This window comes from Chiloscyllium plagiosum, chromosome 18 (genome assembly GCF_004010195.1).
Source record: "Chiloscyllium plagiosum isolate BGI_BamShark_2017 chromosome 18, ASM401019v2, whole genome shotgun sequence".
Taxonomy (NCBI): domain Eukaryota; kingdom Metazoa; phylum Chordata; class Chondrichthyes; order Orectolobiformes; family Hemiscylliidae; genus Chiloscyllium; species Chiloscyllium plagiosum.
The window spans coordinates 40,770,162-40,788,285 of record NC_057727.1 but is presented as its reverse complement, the minus strand read 5'-3'; the positions used below and the strand labels follow the sequence as shown (position 1 = coordinate 40,788,285).

Sequence of the window (18,124 nt, the reverse complement as noted above, 5' to 3'; positions counted from 1 at the left end):
TCCCAAAATTCATCACCTCGCATTTATCTGAATTAAACTCTATCTGCCATTTCTCAGCCCATTGGCCCATCTGGTCCAGATCCTGTTGTATTCTGAGGTAACACTCTTCGCTGTCCACTACACTTTCCAATTTTGGTGTCATCTGCAAACTTACTAACTGTACCTCTTATGCTCACATCCAAATCATTTATGTAAATGACAAAAAGTAGAGGACCCAGCACCGATCCTTGTGGCACTCCACTGGTCACAGGCCTGCAGTCTGAAAAACAACCCGCCATCACCACCCTCGGTCTTCTACCTTTGAGCCAATTCTCTATCCAAATGGCTAGCTCTCCCTTTATTCCATGAGATCTAACCTTGCTAACCAGTCTCCCACAGGGAACCTTGTCAAATGCCTTACTGAAGTCCAAATAGATCACATCTACAGCTCTGCCTTCATCAATCCTCTTTGTTACTTCTTCAAAAACGTGAGACATGATTTCCCATGCACAAAGCCATGTTGACTATCCCTAATCAGTCCTTCCCTTTCCAAATACATGCACATCCTGTCCCTCAGGATTCCCTCCAACAATTTGCCCACCACCGACGTCAGGCTCACTGGTCTATAGTTCCCTAGCTTGTCTTTACCGCCCTTCTTAAACAGTGGCACCACGTTTGCCAACCTCCAGTCTTCTGGCACCTCACCTGTGACTATCGATGATACAAATATCTCAGTAAGTGGCCCAGCAATCACTTCTCTAGCTTCCCACAGAGCTCTCGGGTACACCTGATCAGGTCCTGAGGATCTATCCACCTTTAGCCGTTTCAAGACATCCAGCACTTCCTCCTCTAATCTGGACATTTTGCAAGATGTCACCATCTACTTCCCTACAGTCTATATCTTCCATATCCTTTTCCACAGTAAATACGGATGCAAAATACTCATTTAGCATCTCCCCCATTTTCTGCGGCTCCACAGAAAAGCCGCCTTGCTGATCTTTGAGGGGCCCTATTCTCTCCCTAGTTATCCTTTTGTCCTTAATATATTTGTAAAAACCCTTTGGATTCTCCTTAATTCTATTTGCCAAAGCTATCTCATGTCCCCTTTTTGTCCTCCTGATTTCCCTCTTAAGTATACTCCTACTTCCTTTATACTCTTCTAAGGATTCACTCGATCTATCCTGTCTATACTTCACATATGCTTCCTTTTTTTTAACCAAACCCTCAATTTCTTTAGTTATCTAGCATTGCCTATACCTACCAGCCTTCCCTTTCACCCTGACAGGAATATACTTTCCCTGGATTCTTGTTATCTCATTTCTGAAGGCTTCCCATTTTCCAGCTGTCCCTTTACCTGCGAACATCTGCCTCCAATCAGTTTTAGAAAGTTCTTGCCTAATACGGTCAAAATTGGCGTTTCTCCAATTTAGGTGAAGCAGGAGGGATAAAAAGGCACAGATAAGGAAGCTGACATAGTTTATCTGAGACCTTTTTTGATCAGATAGTAGGACAGAGCAGGAGCAACTCGATAAACATGCAAGTATCTTTAGCTTTGAAACTTATCGAATTACAGCAGAAAGATGAGAACTTAAAACAGTTATATTAAAAGGCATTTACAGAGGAGAGTGAATGCATCCCTGTGTTTTATTATTTAACAAATGGTGTCTTAATGAGGAAATGGAGACCATCACACGTTCAAGCAGATGAGAAACAGGCAGAGATTCATCAAATTGTTTTGCGAATAGGGTATAAAAAGGAGATGTTGCGAATGGTGCTTGAGCTAACACTTGGAGGTTATTTAGGGGTGAGGAAAACACAGGCCAAAATACAAAGACATTTTTACAGGCCTGAACTACAGAAGGATGTAGTTGAATTTTGCCAGATGTGTCAAACGTCAGCTTATCAGAAAACCTGAGGTAGTAAGAAAACCTGCACCTTGAATACCTATTCAGCATTTGAGGAACCTTTCACAAGAGTCTTGATTGATTGTGTAAGTCCCCTACCTCAAACAAAAAGTGGGAAAAAGTATTTATTAACAATAATGGATATGTCGACTAGATTTCCAGAGGCAATCCCATTATGCAACAGCACAGCCGAAAGGATCGTAGAAGAATTGCTTACGTTTTTTTAACTAGATTATGGACTACCAAAAGAGATCCAGTCAGATCAGGGATCAAACTTCACATCCAAACTAATCAATGAGGATATGGATAACTTAGGAATAAAGCAATTCAAATCTACTGCGTACCATCCAGAATCGCAGGGGACACTACAGAAATGGCATAAAACACCAGGTTGAGGGCTTATGGTCAGAATTATCTAGATGATTGGGATAAGGGAGTTTCATTTGTACTTCTTGCGATCAGAGATGCACCGAATAAATCAACCAAATTCAGAGCATTTGAATTAATTTTGGGGCATGAAGTAAGAAGGTCGTTAAAATTGATTAAGGAGAAATTAATAAATCAGAATTCAGAGACCATCCTTTTGGACTATGTGTCAACTTTTAGAAAACGATTAAATAGAGCTGGAGAGTTGGCTCGACAGCATTTAAAAGTATCACAGCATACAACGAAACAAGAAGCGGATAAGAAATCACAAATTCACAATTTTGCAATTGGGGATAAGGTATTGATGTTACTTCCAGTAACAGGTGAGCCTTTAAAAGTGAGATTTAGTGGACCTTACCAAATCAAGAGGAAATTGAGCAAGATGAACTACTTGATTAGGACTCCAGACGGGAAGAAATCTCAGAGTGTATCATGTGAATATCCTCAAAAAGTATTTTGATAGGGAAGGAAAGCAAGAGGAGAAGGTGTTAATAATTACAGCACAGAAGGAAGAACCAAGTTCAGTGGATTCTGAATTGGACATTTCTCAAATCAAATTGGACAATGAGGGAGTTGTCAAAAATTGGGATAAATTATTGAGTTACCTTCCACAAGAAAATCAAAATGACCTTAAAAAGAGTTATTACTATCACCTGGGGAGATATGCAAAAACAAACTAGGAAGTACTAACCTAATTGTACATGATGTCGAGATAGGAGATGCTGTTCTAATTAAGCAACATCCTTACAGGCATAACCCTCTAAAGTTGACACAGGTTCAGAAGGAGATAGAGCGCATGCTCCAAGATGGCAGAATCAAAGTGAATTACAGTGACTGGAGCTCACCCATAGTCATGGTGCCAAAGCCAGATGGTACCCAATGGTTATGAGTGGACTATTGCAAAGTCAACGCAGTGACAAAGACTGATGCATATCCAATTCCACAGTTGGAAGACTGTGTTTAAAAAGTGGGACAAGCAACTTACATTTCTAAATTGGACTTGCTCAGAGGCTGCTGGCAAGTACCCCTGTCAGAGAGAGCAAAGGCAATTTCAGCTTTCGTAACGTCAAATGGACTATATCAGTTCAAAGTCATGTCATTTGATATGAAAAACGCTCCAGCTACATTTCAGAGACTAACTAATAAGATCATTGCTGGGTTACCCAACTGAGTGATCTATATTGATGACCTGGTGATTTTTAGTCACTCATAGAAGGAGCATTTACTGCATTTATTGGATTTGCTTGATCGACTTCGGAAGGCAGGCCTGGTGGTAAACCGAGCTAAAAGTGAATTTGCCAAAGCCCAAGTCACTTTCCTGGGCCTATTTGTTGGACATGGACAAATGGCCCCACAGGATGCGAAAATAAAAGTAACTACGGAATTTTCCATACCGTCGATGAAACAAATCAGCACTACGGTTCCTGGGATTAAGTGGATTTTACCCAAAGTTTGTGCCAAACATTAGCAGTGTGGCTGCTCCTAGTTAGGAGTTCAACAGTGAGCTGTGTGGAAAATCGCTCTCTCCTTATCTCCTTCTAACTTCAACGTGTAAGCATTTGTTCCAGTTTTTTTTTCTGGTCTTTAAGGTGGTTTGCTTATTGGGACTGTTGCGTATATTCAGAACAGCACACTTAAGACTAGTTTGGATAGACTGAGTTCTGTAGGGGTTCTTTATTCTGTTCTGTGTGTTTTATTGTGTAATTTTGTGAATATATCTTTGTCTGTTTTAAAACCTGTTAATCAACCTAGCTACCTTACTCCGGGTAATTTTCACTGTACACTTACCAAAACAAATTGCAAAGTTATGGTCTGGGCTGCCTGCTTAAGAACGTTTTGAGTGGTCTGGCCTCGTCCATAATAGAAGTACTTTCTCTCAGGAAATAAGCCAAGTGGCACAGAGTTAGTATGTTTGCCCTACTTGACTGTTTTCTGAAGCTCCTAAGAGAGTATAGTTAGCTGGTGACATAAATCTAAATCTGCAATTACAGTTGGCAATTATGGCCCAGATCAAGACTTTTGTAAGTTCTAAGCTCATAATTTATGCCTAAAGGACCTTAATATTTTTGTTCATAAGTCATTGAAAGCTAACATGCCACAACAGCAAGCCCTTAGGAATGGTACGTTGCCCTTTATCGCAAATGGGTGTGAGTACAAAGAGAAATCTGTCCTACTCCAGTTGTAGTATAATGTTGGTGACAGTGCACCTGGAGAAGTGTGCGCAGTTTTGGTTGCTTTACCAAAAGGAGGACATGTTTTCCATTCAGAATTGGTTCACCAGAAATCCTTGGATGGCAGCATTAGCCTATGAGATGAGGTAAAGACTGGATATATATTTTCTGGCTTATTTCTCAGGATAACACCTTGACCAATCAGATTCTGACTGTGATTGTTAGCTGGATTAACAATTTAACTAAAGCTTGGCAGTTAACTGTCAGTCATCATTAACTGGTGCATACTCCAAAGCAACACCTCGACCAGTCAAAACATACTTGCCTTCCAATCAGCCTTACCCTCTCAGAGAGGATAAATATTATTTTCTCCTTACTTTGGTATTTCTTGCTGAGTGCAAGATCAAAAGCTATGTCAAATCATATCTTTTTATTTTTAGCTATTCTCTGGATCTTAAAAGAATGAGAAATGATTGCATTGAAACTTAGTAAATGTCTTCAGTGGATCAACAAGGTAGATGCAGGAAGGATGTTTCTCCTGCCTGGAATGTAAAAGCCGTGGTCCACAAAAATGCACTGGTCAAACTTTAGAACACTGGTCCAAATACATTAAAAATTAATTTCCGCCCTGTCTTAAATGCGCTCAAATAGGACAGGAAATTCAAACTTACCAAAATCACTGTAATAGTTTTGCTTAAAGGTGAGCATAGAACATAAAGATTTGTCTCCATTAACTGTACTTAACAGCATGTAATGTAAATCAAATAGAACGATGATGACCTTTACTGGTATTGAAGACAAGATCGGAAATGGGAAATTATTCTGTACAGAATGGAAAGGCCAAACAAAATAGGGACCCTCTCTGACTCATCCCTGAGGTTTGCTAGAATATCCAATGGTGGCTTTCCCATTATATTGTTCAGTGCAATGTACAGAAAATATTTATAAGGAAGATGTTGTTATGATGGAAAATATATTGATTCCCTTGCAAATATGACATAAGCTAGGTAGGGAGAATGAAGAGGAAATCAATAAAAGTTCCAAGTAATTTTTTGCTATTCATAAATTCGATGAACGGAAACCTGTTTCTATGTTTAAGATGCTGATACTGATAGCTTCAAGATATTGATAGCTTCAAGTCAGGGTGATGCATGGTTTGGAGGACAATGTGCTCCCATACATTCCTTTGATTTTCATGGTAGGTAAGATTGTGATTTTGGATAGTTCGTCCATTGCAGCCTTGGAAAGATGCTGCAGTGCATTTTGTGATGGGATTTATGTGATGCACACTCTTGTTGATATGTGCAATGATGCTGGAAGTGAACATTAAAGATGGTGGATGGGAAGCCAATCAAGTTAAATACTTCATTCTGCCCCTCAAGTGTTCTCCTGGGAAGAGGAGTGAATTGTGTCACAATCCTGAGTTCTGCCTTGTCGATGGTGAAAAGACTTTTGGGAGTCAGAAAGTGAAGACTGCAGATGCTGGAGATCAGAGTCAAAAAGCACAGGCGGTCAGGCAGCATCTGAGGGGCAGGAGAGTCGATGTTTCGAGCATAAGCTGTTCATCAGGAATGTGGGGGTGCCCCAAGGGTTTTGAGAGATAAATGGGAGGGGGTGGGGCTAGAAGGGAGGTAGCTGGGGGAGGGGGAAATGACGAAACTGGTGAATTCTACATTAATCCCATGTAGTCGGAGAGTCTCAAGGTAGAAGATGAGACATTCTTTCTCCAGGCGTCGGGTGGCTAGAGTTTGGCAGTGGAGGAGGCCCAGGACTTGTATGTCATTGGCGGAGTGGGAGGGGCAGTTAAAGTATTCAGCCACAGGGCAGTGGGGATGTTTAGTGCATGTGTCCCTGAGATGTTCTCTGAAATGCTCCGCAAGTCGGCGTCCTGTCTCCGCAATGTAGAGGAGACCACGCGGAGAGCAACACAGTAGATGATGTGTGTGGAAGTGCAGACCTTCCCTTGCCACCACTAGGAGTGCACTCCACTCCCAGCTCCTACCCTTGTCACCACAAGTAGTGCCAAACCTGCGCCCACACCTCCTAACTCAGCCCCGTCCAAGGTCCCAAAGGATCCTTCCACATCCGATCAAGATTTACTGTACTTCCACACACATCATCTACTTTATCCGTTGCTCTCAACGTGGTTTTCTCTACATTGAGACGACAGGACGTCAACTTGAGGAACATTTCAGAGAACATCTCAGGGACACACACACACTAAAAGACCTCATCACCCTGTGGCTGAACACTAACTCCTCCTCCTTGCACTCTGCCAAGGACATGCAAATCCTGGGCCTCCTCCACCGCCTAACTCTAGCCACCCAACACCTGGATAGAGAATGCCTCATCTTATGTCTTGGGCCCTCCAATCACACGTTTCCTCTTCCCCTACCTTATCCCAGAGCCAACCTTCTAATTCAGCACCACCCTCTTGAAAGGTCCTACCTGTCCATCTTCCTTCCTACCTATCCACTCCACTCTCCATTCTGACCTATCACCATCACCCCCCCCTTCCCCATCTGCCTATCGCATTCCCAGCTACCTTCCCCCCAAGCCCCAATCCCACCCACCTCCCATTTATCTCTCAGTCCCCTTGGGCCACCCCCTCATTCCTGATGAAGAACTTGTGCTCGAAACTTCCAATCTCCTGCTCCTCGGATGCTGCCTGACCGGCTGCGCTTTTCCAGCACCACACGTTTCGACTTTAGGGGGTCAGAGTTACTCCATGCAGAATATCTAGATTTTTTTTTGGTGATACAACATTAAGTTGCTGGTTTAATTAAGTTTCTGGTCAATGGCAACTGTCAGGATGCTGATGCTGACAGTTCTGCAATTCTAATGTCATTTCATGTCGAAGGAAGACATTTGACTGTTTGTTGGAGATGGTCATTGACACTTAAATGGCAAGCAAAATTCATGTCACAAATCAGCTCAAGTCTGAATGTTGTTTATTTCCTGCTATACCTCAGAGTGAAGTGCTTCACAATCTGAGAATATGCAAATGGAACTGAATATCATGTACTAATTAGTAAACATCCACATGCCCGAGGCAAGTTATTCTAACCTTATCTCTGGAATTCAGCTTATTTTGTTCATGTTGGTCCAAGTTTGCATAGTCTGGAGGTAATCAGTCCCAACCAAAATCAAACTAAGCAATGGTGAGGAGGTCACTGTTGGGAATGTGCACTGTTATCAACACCCTTCATCACTTGGCTGTCGATTATTAATAGACTGAGGGGCCAATAACTGATCAGATATGACCTCGGCAATTTTCCACTTTATCAAACAGATGACAATGTTGTAGCTGTACTGGAAGATCTTGACTAAAGGCACAGCTAGTTCTGAACCACAAGCCATTAACAACACAACCAGAATATTGCCAGGGTCAATACTCCTTGCTGTATCCAGTGCACTCAGTAAATTCTAGATGTAATGTGAAAGGAATGAAACTAGTTAGAGACTAGTTTCTCTGATGGTAGAAACTGCAATAGATCTATCAAACAAGACCTATCATTTAGTCTGCAATTCTAGCTGAAAATGGTTGTAAATATTTCAGTAAAATAAAATTTAAAAAACTGCAGTTGCTGGAGATCTCAAACAATCTTTTTGTTTCTAAATATTTCAGTCTTGCGTTTTGTATGAGCTGGGATCCTCCATCATAGAGGATGAGGCAAATCAGGAGACTTCCCCTTCTATTCGTTCTTCACAAGAAAATGATACGGAGTCATAAATTGGACTTAAAAAACTGATATTTTTAACTCAACTGAACCAACCCTGTAAGTACAGTAGCTACAAGAGCAAACAGAGGCTAGCAGTTCTGTAGCAAATAACTCATCTCCTTCCTCCCAGAAGCCAGTTCACCAATGTCTACCCAATCACAAGCATATGTCAGGAATGTGATGGAATACTCTCCATTTGCCTGGTTGGGAGCAGCTCCAACAATGCTCAAGCAGTTGACACCATCTCGAACATGCCACTTGATACCTATCTTAAATCTTAAACATTCACTCACTCCACATTGACACAGTGGCAGCAGTATGTACCACCTACAAGACGTACAGCAGTAATTCATCAAGGTTTCTTGGTCAGAACCTTCCAATCAGTGACCTCTACCACCTAGAAGGACAAGTGCAGCAGATGCTTAGGAACACCACCACCACAAGTTCTCCTCCAAATCACACATGCTCCTGACTTGGAACTTTATCATTGTTCCTTTACTGTCGATGGGCCAAAATCCTGGAATCCCAACAGCACTGAGGGTGTTGATACACCCCAAGGATTGCAGGTCAAGATGGCAGCTCACTATCATCTTCTCCATGACACCCAGGACAACGAGGGTTAGACAATAAATGCTGGGCTAGCTCACAACACCTACACACTGTGGACAAATAAAGAAGCTTAAATATTGTTTTTTTTAATCAGAGTCTTGCAACTTTACATATAAAAGAATGCTTGTCACTTTATAAATATTACATGATAACAATAGTTCAGTTTAAGTATTAAAAAACTACGGAATAGTTTAAACGAAACTAAATAACTCATTTGAGAGCAAGGCTTCCCAGAAAGGTATGATTTCTCCCTTTTAAGAAGCTACACAAATATACTTTACAGTTGTATGTAACTGCTCAAGTTTATAAGTTAAGCCATCAATGTCAGTCAGTGCTGATAATAAACCTCTCACTATCAAGTAATTAGCACAAATTTTGAAAGCAAATCACCATTAAATGACCCCACATTAATGATTTTAGAATTCATATTGAATAAGACAACAAGATGGCTGGAGTGAGTTGAGTGTATATGTAGTCATAAGAAATCAATGTCCAAACCAATAAAGAACTCTATTCTGTGTGCATTTTAATTCATGACCATTACTTTTAATAAACTGTGAACTGAGTTGTTCTCTCTTTTCTTTTGGTAAGGGAAATGCCATCAGGACAAAGAGAATTTTGCCTGATTTATCTTTGAACTTATCATCAAGTTACAAATAGCTATTTTGTAGTTTCGTCTGCAAGCCCACTGAAGAAATGGATGGAAGTCATTGGCCTGAAGTTCCTGGAATCCTTTGATACAAGTACAACAAAGGCACATCCATTAAAAAAAATTGCAGGTAACTGTTTCAATGTCAGTGTGCACTAATAATTTTCACCAGTTCTGAGACATTCACCGAAATGGTCCATGCCAGATGTACCTTCTACATTGAAGTCACAATAGTCTGTTGTAGACTTTTACCAAAACTCAACTGTGCTTCAATTTCTGACACTCATGATTAATTGTCAGTTATTCCAAGCTTCAAATATACAAAACTTTTGAGCTACTGTACCAGGAATTATGAGTGAAAACATTTTCATTGCATCTCTCTTATTTTACAAAACAAAGAATTGCAGATGCTGGTAATCAGAAATAAAATCAGAAGTTATTGAAGAAAATTCTGCTAGACCAGCTGAATTTTTATAGCAATTTCTCCATTTTTTTCTTTCATACTAGAATTCTGCTTTACCTAACACCAATGCTAATTTCACAACAGACGATTCCACACTTCAAAATTATTTCAAAATGTGCACTTCATCAAGCCAACATTGATACAAACACATGACCATCTCCTTTTACAAAATTAGATTAGATTAGATTAGATTCCCTACAGTGTTGAAACAGGCCCTTCGGCCCAACAAGTCCACACCGACCCTCCGAAGAGTAACCCACCCCACCTCTGACTAATGCACCTAACACTATGGAGAATTTAGCATGCCCAGTTCACCTGGCCTGCACATCTGTGGAATGTGGAAGGAAACCAGAGAACCCAGAGGAAACCCATGCAGACCTGGGGAGAATGTGCAAACTCCACGCAGCCAGTCGCCCGAGGCTGGAATCGAACCTGGGACCCTGGTGCTGTGAAGCACCAGTGATAACCACTGAGCCACCATGCTGCTCCTAAATAGGAAAGCCCAAAGTAAAAACTCCATTAGTTTGCACTAATACCAAAAAAAACTGTTCGGGTAACATAACCTGCATCAAAAGAACAAATTATAACTAAAGTAGTGAGTTTAAAGATTAGTAATTGAGATGAAATTGTAGTTATTTTAAACCAACCTGTTTAGATATATTAGAATATTTCTGGGGAAAGGTGGGACTTGAACCTAGACTATCAGGCCCAGAAGTAGGGACACTTACCAATGCACCACAACAGCCCTTGAGATTAAGTTGTATACTGAAACCAGTGCTGAGATTGACAAAGTGAATGCTGAGCTAAATAGAATGCAGCAGCTGGTAATTCTGATACAAGTCACTATGCTAAGCTTCTCACTGCTTTCTAAACCTTATTTTCTTTTACCAGTTGAGCAAAGGGAAGAACAAAATGTTTATTTATAAGTATACACAGAGAATTCAGGATTGCATTGTGTTTTCAGAATTCTTTCCAAACAAGTATATTATCCTGCACCTGCTTGAATTGGCAATAAAAGGCAGCCCTCTCACTTGAATGAAAAACTGTGGCACTGTTGGCATGTGAGATGGTTCAAACAAGATACTCAGCTGTAACGAAGTTAAATTATTCACAGATGCATATCTTTTCATATCGGATGTTAAGTTCTTAGAGCAGACAGCCACAAAGAGGTTACATATGCAGAAGAAAATCAAACATATTAATATTTTAGGTCATGCAAGAAATTACGGAATTTCATGTCACATGAATGGAAGAGTCCTTTCTCATATGTAAAATAAATCTGGTACTTTAACTTAGTGTTGTAATGTCATTTAGCTTTTATGACTAAGATTTGAATTCTGCACAGACTAATATGATATCTTTCTACACTGCCCATATTTATAGTATTCACAAAGGAAATAAGCTTGGAGCCTCTCAGTCCAATTACTATACAGACATAGGCCCACTACACAAAACTGAACTTTGATTCTTGTGCATAAATAAAAAAAAATGACTTGTATAGGAAAGATAGATTCACGTGGCAGTTCTTCTACAGATGAAGGCTCATTGACAGTAAAGGAACCTTTTGCTCTATACGCATCTGACTAAAGAACGTACTTATTATTACTCAGACCTGATCCACACAAGCCTCTGTCAAACTGCCTGCTCAAATACAATTAAACCAGTAAATGGTATGCATTTTTTGTAAGTCCCAATGTAACGTCACTTAACTCAGTCACGACAATGCAGGTTGCAATTGAACACACTTTCCCAACAATCTTTTAATATTTATTCACAGCATGCTACATGTGACATGAGTTAAGTTTGAACAAAGTGTTAGAATTGCCAATACTTAACTAAAAATGATAATCAAATTGAATGTTCAAACATGCCTTTCAAAGGCTTTGGCATAAAATATGTTGAACCTATTTGGCAGTGCTAAATACTGGGTTGTTTAATATAAGAGAAAGAATTGCTGGTAAATATAATTAAGGAAAATATTCTTTATCCCTGGTTATTCAATGAGAATTACAAAAGGCTGAATGGCACCCCTCTGAATAAACAAAGAATTTTTGGATCGGGGACAAAAGAATTGGAGAAGGAAATGTAGCATAATTCATCATCAGTGGCATAATTATCCAGATGGTCGTGTTCAGCAATATTATACTCATGTGCAGTATCAATTCTAAAAAGTCATGTTTCTCTTAAGAATTTTATAAATACATAAAATCATTGGTGGTAGAATACACCAAAATATCTATTGTTTGTTTATTAATAAACAACAAATAATTGACTAGGAGCACAGGTAAAGTACACACACAGCAAAACCACTCACTTTTCATGTAATAAAGATGAGATAGAAACAGAATAGCCATAAACAGCAACACAAAGTTCAAATGGTTCTTGATATTTACTCTGCCGTCAACCGGAAAATCAAAGACTTGAAGAAACCATACTGGGGTAGCAGCATGCGGATCGCAAAACCCTCACAGTAACTCCAGGTGTGTTTAAAGTTCACCTGGAGAAGCAATGTTTTGAACAGAGCTGATGTTGGTCTAAAAACAATCTGCGTATTCTACCAATATTCTCAACAATATTGTGAGATTCAAATATTGCAGTTTGAATATCAGTGAATCAAAAAGCATTTACCATTAAGTATACATTTCATTGCAGCTTCAGGTGAGGGCTTGGCTAAATGTGGAAATCAAGTAGTTGCTACTGGAAATCACCACTCTGTTGTTAACGTTTTGAAAATGGCATCTTGCTCCCTGTTTCAACACATTACACAGAGTAATGTTCTTCAGCTTGTACAGTATGCAGAAATTAAATTTGCCACACAAAGTTAACCCAAATCATGTCAAGCCTATACATCTGGTTAATTATTTGATCAGGTTAATTACTGGTCTGGGCATCATCCGTGACAAGGTCTACATAATGATGACTGAAAGGCAACAAATGCCCTTCAAAGAATACTCAGGACTTCAATCACTTCCCCTGTCTAGGGAGTGAGGGTGACGTAGAGATTATCATCCACATAAGAATTGGTAAAGAAGCATTTTTCTCTCTGCAACTCTGCATCATGTGGGCATCCAACACCAACAATACAGCCGTGCAGCTATTACTCCACATGACCATAACAACCACAATCACTGACAGTGAGATATGGAGGAAAACAGCAGCTCTCCGACTACAGTTGCCTACGTAAGATTCTGGGCATCACATTTAGAGACATCACCAATGACAAAGTACAACTCTGGACTGGTTAGGAGGACATATAAAACATTGTGACAGAGAGCCAACGGAGACTGACAGAACATGGATTTCACACACCATCACCACCCAAGGACCAGTAGGATGGATGCCAACAGATCAAAAAAGAAAATGAGATTGGCTAGAGAAGGCCAAGCAAGGTACATTTACAGAGGACAATGCTTGGGCTGCAATAAAACAGATTGTAATGGACTAGGACTGGTGGCAAAGACTTGCTGCCCATTTTTTGCACAGGACAAAAGGACCAAGCCTTTTATTTCATTTCTATTACTCAATCTCTCTGGCACTGGGAATTAATTAGCGTACGCCTTCCAAGTAATTCTTCAAAGTTTTAATTCTTGCTCAAGATTTAAAAAAAAATGAATCATCATAGAATCCCCGCAGTGTGGAAAAAGGCCACTCAACCCTCTGAACAGCATCCCAGCCAGACACACACCCCTATCCTATCATTGTAACCCTGCATTTCCCATGGCTAATGCAACTCACCTACACATCCTGGGACACAATGGCCACCAAACTTGCATATCTTTGGACTTGAGAGGAAATCGGAGCACCCAGCAGAAAACCATGCAGACATGGGGAGAACGTGCAAACTCCACACAGAGAATTGCCTGAGGCTGGAATTGAATCTGGGTTGCTGGTGCTGTGAGGCAGCAGTGCTAACCACTGAGCCACCTCTTTAATTTCAAGTCTTTCACTTCAGTTATTTCTATTTCGTATTTGAATCTGTACATAAATTCATCCATTAGAACTTTTGTTTCCTTGTTTTTTTTTGGAGGGGGGGGGGGGGACCGTTGCACTACTCTTTAACTTGAGTAGTTAAGGAGATACAGTGTTGCTTGCCCAGTACATCAGATGCCCTGCAGAGGGCATCAAATCATTTCCACCTTGCGCCACACACAAAAAAAATCATGTGGATTAAACAGACATGAGTCTAGATTAGAGTGGTGCTGGAAAAGCACAGCACGTCAGACAGCATCGACGAGCAGGAAAATCAACGTTTTGGGCAAAGGCCCTTCAACAGGAATAGAGGGAGGGAGCCTGCAGGGTTGAGAGATAAATGAGAGGGGGGTGAGGGAGCGGAGAAAGTAGAATTGTTTCCTTGTTAAACAGACACAAGCAAATCTAATATACAGTACCTTATGTTTTCACCATGGTGTTCTTACAGTAAGGGAATATGAAAATAAAAATCAATGCTATTAAATCTTGAAAGAAAATAAGTAGAAAAACCACTTGAAAGAAAGGCACTGTGCATCTGATCCATAAGCACATCATCCTTTTCGTCTGGTTATAGAATACTCCTACAGATAATTAAAATCCCTCGTCCCAGCCTCCTCTATTATCCTTTCAACCTAGATCCAGCTGAAAATAGTTTGAGAAATTACCTTTGAACAGTAGGGGAGTTAGTGACAGAGACAATAAAAATGAATTTTTAAGGTAAAAAATTGGCTGTATTAAGGCCTGCAGTTCACATCTACCATGTTGAAATATCCTTAATAATCTGACAGTACTGCTGAGTGTGATCAATCTTCTTCAGATCAAAGTGTCTCATAGTGGCTCAAAACGTCTGCGTGATTAATGGGTTTGTCCAAAAATCTGATGTCATCCGTACCTGCATTTTCCTTTGAACTTGAAAATTACTAAAATGGTCAATAGAATAAACTGATTATCACAGTGAACTGCCGTCACTCTAGACTGCACTAACCATTCTGATTGAAGCTGTACGTTAAAAGGATTACTATAAGTAGAAAATGTTATCTTGGTAATTTGTCATACTCAAATAATTATATCAAAGTATGGACTTGTTTGAATAAATAGATCCATTATCTCATGAAAGTACACTAGATGACATTTTGAAATCCTCTGTAATAGACTTGATTTTACTTCTAAGTATTATATTTTGTTGAACCAGGCAATTTTATTGCATTAGTTATGTGGCATTGTAAGCAGCTATTGAGACATACGCCAATCAAAACTGTCATAATTTTTAAAGGCAAAAACTAAGAACAAACCTTTTTCACTGCCAGCTTCTCACACAGCAAGCAAAACATTGTTCTCAGATCCACACATTCACCATTGACCATCACCTTTATCTATCTATGCATATAAAATGAGAAAACACCATCATGTCCAACCATGCCAACCTGATCCATTAGAAGGTGTAATCTTCCACTTCCAGCCACAGAAACAGAAGGAGGCAAAGCAAAGTGGCCAACTTATGAAGCAAATCCCTTGATGACCACTGCCCAATAAAAGTAAGGTGTTTAAAATTCGATTAGATTCGATTAGATTAGATTAGATTAGATTAGATTACTTACAGTGTGGAAACAGGCCCTTCGGCACAACAAGTCCACACCGCCCCGCCGAAGCGCAACCCACCCATACCCCTAACCTAACACGACGGGCAATTTAGCATGGCCAATTCACCTGACCTGCACATCTTTGGACTGTGGGAGGAAACCGGAGCACCCGGAGGAAACCTACGCAGACACGGGGAGAATGTGCAAACTCCACACAGTCAGTCGCCTGAGGCGGGAATTGATCCCGGGTCTCTGGCGCTGTGAGGCAGCAGTGCTAACCACTGTGCCACCGTGCCGCCCACGGCATCAAATCATCAAGATTTCAATTGACCCAACATTAATTGTCATTTGGGAATTTGAAGAACAGGTTTACTGGGCTCTTGTGGTACAATGGTAGTGTCCCTACGTCCAGGCAAAAAGCTCCGGTTCAAGCCCCCAACTGTCTCACAAGTGTATCATAACACATCTGAACAAGTTGATTAAAAGTAAATTAGATGATTAAAAGAGTTAGGTAATAACAAAGAAAGGAAGACGTTTTGGACGTCATTGCTCAATGGCCAAATTAAAATTTTAATGTCAATTCCTCCTACTTTTGACACTCCCTCTAGAGGTAATAGATTCTTAAATCAATCGATTGAATTCCTGAAAATTTTTGAACACCTCAACAACCCTAGCTCAAGGGAATATAATGTGTTTATGGATTTTACCCTAATTTAGCCATTTAAGCTCTGGTAAATGCATGTCTACCCCAGCTAAGACCAATATATGTGAAGTGCTTTGCAGATAATTGAATCCACTACTTTAGTTAGAATCTAAACTTGGTTCTGTATAACTTAAATAAGTACTTTCCTGTCCGGATTGCGATCCAGGGTAACATTCCATTAGCCTTTTGATTACTTTGTGTATTTGTTCACTGGATCTTTAATGATTTGTATATCAGTCAAATTCCTTTGTGCCTCTACGGTTTTTACTGTCTTGCCATTAACAATAAAAAGCTTGTTTTAAAAAAAATAACACTACATCACAGGAGCACATATCATCAAACCTTGTCATGGCATTCCTGACCATGAATGTGATAGAGATATGGTAGTCCCACTCCATCAGAGAAAAAACAAATCAAGTCATCATTAAGCCAATTGTGTGTGCCCCCTGCACTTACAGTCATAGAGTTATACAGCACAGAAACAGATCCTTTGGTCCAATTCACCCGTGCCAACATCCCAATCTGACCTAGTCCCATGTGCCAGCATTTGGTCCATATCCCTCTAAGCCCTTCGTGTTCATATCCCCATCCAAATACCTTTTAAATGTTGTAATTGCATCCGCCACCCCTACTTCCTCTGGCAGCTCAGTCCATTCATGCACCACCCTCTGCATGAAAACATTACCCATGAGGTAATTTTTAAATCTTGCCCCTCTCACCTTGAATCTATAATTTTGGACTCCGCTACCCTAGGAAAATACCTTGGCTATTTACTCTATCTATGCCCCTCATGATTTTATAATTCTTTGTCAGGTCACCTCTCAGCCTCCAATGCTCCAGGGAAAACGTCCCAGCCTATTCAGCCCCTTGCTATAGCTCAAACCCTCCAGTCCAGGCAACATCCTTGTAAAGCTTTTCTGCACCCTCTCAACTTTAACCACATCCTTCCTATAGAACTGCAACCAAAATTGTACGCAGTATTCTAAATGCTGCCTTATCAACATCCTTTACAGCAACAACATGATGTCCCAATTCCTATACTCAAATGTTATGACCAATGGCCAAACACTTTCTTCACTACCCTGTCTACCTGCAACTCCACTTTCAAGGAACTAATTATTTTACACTGCTAAATCTTTTTGTTCGGCAACACTCCCCAGGGCCCAACCATTAACTATATAAGTCCTACCCTGGTCTGCCTTAACAAAATGCAACACCTCACATTTATCAAGAGTGAACTCCATCTGCCACTCCTTGGCCCATTGGCTCATCTGATCAAAGTCTCATTATACTCTGAGGTAATCTGCTTCACTGTCCATTATTGGTGTCATCTCACTATCCATACTTTCTATATTCACATCCAAATCATTTATATAAATGAAAAAAAAACAGTGGATCCACCACCGATTCTTGTGGCACAATACGGGTCACAGGCCTCCATTCAAAACAAAACCCTCTAACACCATCCTCTGTCTCCTATCTTCAAGCCAATTTTGTATCCTATTGGCTAGCTCCCCCGAATCCCATGTGATCTAACCTTACTAACAATATATCATGCGCGGAACCTTGTTGAATGCTTTGCTGAAGGTAATCAAGACAACGTCTACTACTCTGTCTTCATCATTGTTCCTTGTCGCCTCTTCAAAAGACTCTATCAAGTTAATGAGACACTATTTCCCATACGCATGTCGACTATCCAAATCAGTCCTTGCCTTTCTAAATGCATGCAAATCCTGTCCCACAGAATTCCCTTCAACAACTTAGCTACGACTAACGTAAGGCTCACAGGTCTATAGTTCTCTGGCTTTTCTTCAGTCTTTTTTAAAATAATGGCACATTAGCCAACCTCCAGTCTTCCAGTACCTCACTCATGGCTGTCAATGATACAAATATCTCAACAACGGACCCAGCAATCACTTCCCTAACTTTGTATAAAGTTCTGGGAAATA

The 18,124-nt window shown here is 40.3% G+C and overlaps 1 protein-coding gene and 1 long non-coding RNA gene across 13 annotated transcripts in view; one reads left to right on the top strand and one right to left on the bottom strand.

Annotated features, from left to right (window-relative positions):
- Nucleotides 1–9,489, top strand: part of LOC122559066 — a 62,369-nt gene extending 52,880 nt beyond the window's left edge. The window contains exons 3-4 of the long non-coding RNA XR_006314325.1: nt 8,109–8,259; nt 9,403–9,489. This is a non-coding gene — a long non-coding RNA (uncharacterized LOC122559066). The remainder of the gene's footprint in view (nt 1–8,108; nt 8,260–9,402) is intronic.
- The window catches only part of slc25a26 (solute carrier family 25 member 26), a 298,023-nt gene that overhangs the window by 181,241 nt on the left and 98,658 nt on the right, over nt 1–18,124 (bottom strand). The window lies entirely within an intron of this gene.